Below are 2500 nucleotides of genomic sequence, written 5' to 3'. Positions count from 1 at the left end.
GGGTTACGGGCCCCCGTGGCATTCCGAAACCTGTGCCGGCCCGCCGCCGGGCCGCCGCCGGGCCGCCGCGCCTCGCTGCCGATGCCGACGGCACCGGACACCGGTGTGGCCCCCCCGCCCGCCGCGTCCCGGCTGCCGCGCGCGCGTACCCGAGTTCGCCTGTCCCGCACTCTGCGCCGCGGGGCCGAGCACGGGGCTCGGCCCGCCGGCGGGTGCACGGCCCTCCCGAGGCCGCGCTCGCTCGCCGAGAGCCCGCTGCCGATTCCACCGCTGCCGGTGGGGGACCGCCTCCCCCCGTCTCTCCCCTCTCGCCTCTGCTGGTGCCCGCTCCGCTGCCGGTGCCCGTCTCCGGGAGCCGCGGCCCGCCCCCCCCGCCCCCCCACCCCACGGCGCTCCGCTGCCGCTGGGGGGGAAGGGGAAGGGGGGGGGGTCCGGCCCAGGGGAGGGCCCGGCGGGAGCGGGCGGCAGTGCGTGTGAGGGGCGGCGGGGCTTGGCTACTCCCCGGCGCCCGCGGGAGAGGAAGCGGCGGGCGCGGAGGCGAGGGAGACGGCCCTCCGGGTTGGGACGGGTCCCACGGGTCCCCACCCCTAAGCTGTGGGGGGCGGACCCGCGGCGGGCTGCGGCGGAGCAGCCCGTCCGCAGAGACCTGCGGGGGCAGGCGTTCCGGGATGGCGCGCGGGGCGGGCGCCGGGCCCCCGAGCGGGGGGCGTCGCGTTGAGGCCAAGCGAGGCGACGGTTCGTGCCCGAGTGGGCGGCCCGAGCCACGGCTCTCCTCCCGGGTGCAGCTGCCACCCGGCGCCGGGTTACTGAGGGAAACCCCGGGCCCCGGGAGGAGGACGAGGTCGTGGCGGCGGGTGTCGGGCGCACCCCGCGGGCGGACGCTCCGCCGAGGGGCGCGGGGGCCGGCTGGCGGGTGCCGGGTTCCCCCTCCGCGTCCCGTCTCGTCGCCGCTGCCGAGGCTGCCGCCGTCGCCGCGAGGCGGCGGCGGCCCGGTGGCGGGCGGCGGCGGGGGAGGCACCCCCGCGGGGATTTCAGGTCGTTTCCCTCACCCCAGGGCCAGGTACCTAGCGCCCGCGCTTCTCCTGCCCCCCCCTCGGTGACCCACCCGTGTGGTCCCGTGTGCCAGCGTGCTCCTCCCGGGTGCCGCACCGTGCGCGCCGCACCGGCCGTGCCTTCCCCCCCCCCGCCTCGGCTTCCCCCCACCCCGGTCCTTCCTCCCCCGCGGTGGGGGTGGGGGGGGCGGGGAGGGAGGGAGCGAGCGAGAGAGGGGAGAGGGCCTCCGGCCACCGCGGCCGCCGGCAGCCGCCCCGGGCAGGGATGGCCATGGGCCCCGGGCTCCGGGCCCGAGGGTTCTCGGTTGGAGAGCCGGGCGGAGGTTTAAAGACTCGGGCGGCCCGATGCGACTCGCGGAGGCGGCCGGGCGTGCTGCCGGAGGGCCGGGGGGTCGGCGCGCGCGGGCGCCGCGCCCCCCCATGCCAGCCGGCGCGCCCCGTGCTCGCCCCGCGGGCAGCCGGGACGGAGAGGGGTTACCCTGCCCCCTCTCTCCGCGGTCTGGTCTCGGCGGAGAGACGCCGCGCGGTCGGCCTAGTTGCCGGCCTGCCTCGAGCGTTGCGAGCCGGGCGCGAGCGCGTGCTCGCCGCCGGGAGGGCGAGCCCCCACCGCGGGTGGTGCGGGCGCCGAGCCTCCGCGCGTCTCCTCCTTCTCCCTGGCCGGTGCTTCTGGGTCTTCCGCCGTGGCCGCCGTCGGCGGCGCCCTACCCTACGCGCCCGCCCCGGCACTCTGCCGTCCGGGGCGCCCGCCTCGCTCTGCCCCGCCCGGCTCCGCCAGGCAGCGGGGGGGCGGTGGTGGGGCGGCGGCGGGGGCGGCCCGCCCCGCTCTCCGCGTGGAGACGGGGAGAGCGGGCGCCGTCCCCGTCCGTGCCGCCTTGCCCGCCTGCCCGCCGCCGGGCGTCTGTCCGCGGAGGGGACGGGCGAGCGCGTGGCGTCACCCGCGAGGCGGTGTGTGCGGGCGCGCGGGGGTGTGGGCGCCGCGGCGGCGGCGGCGGCGGCGGTCGAGCCGGAGGGCCGGCGAGGCGAGCGGGGAGCTGGGAAGCGCGGGGCCGGCGGGCCGCAGGCGCGCGGGCGGCGGGGCGACGCCGCTCCCGGTGGCGGCCGGGCTCTGACGCCTGGGGCGGGGGGGGGGTGGTCTGCGGGGACGGACCCCCCCCAACATCCCGAGGCAGGCGGTGTGGCCGGCCCGCCGCTCCCTGCCGGGCCAGACCGAGCCGGGCGCCTGGGCCGGACTCGAAGCGAGACAGGGTTTGTCCCCAGGTCGGGAGCGAGGGCTCCCCGCCCTTCTCGTTCGGGTTTGCCCTTCGTTTCCCCCCCCCCTTTCTCTGTGCTTGTACGGTCAGTGAGGCAAGCCCCTCTCTTTCTCTCGCTCTCTCTCTCCTTCCGTCTCTGCCGTCCCTTGCTCAGCAGCCGGCGTCGGCGTGAGGAAGGGCGGTGGGGCGGAGGAGGAG

This window comes from Dromaius novaehollandiae, unplaced genomic scaffold (genome assembly GCF_036370855.1).
Source record: "Dromaius novaehollandiae isolate bDroNov1 unplaced genomic scaffold, bDroNov1.hap1 HAP1_SCAFFOLD_76, whole genome shotgun sequence".
Classification (NCBI taxonomy): domain Eukaryota; kingdom Metazoa; phylum Chordata; class Aves; order Casuariiformes; family Dromaiidae; genus Dromaius; species Dromaius novaehollandiae.
The sequence above is the reverse complement of the archived record's forward strand: the minus strand, read 5'-3'. Positions refer to the sequence as shown.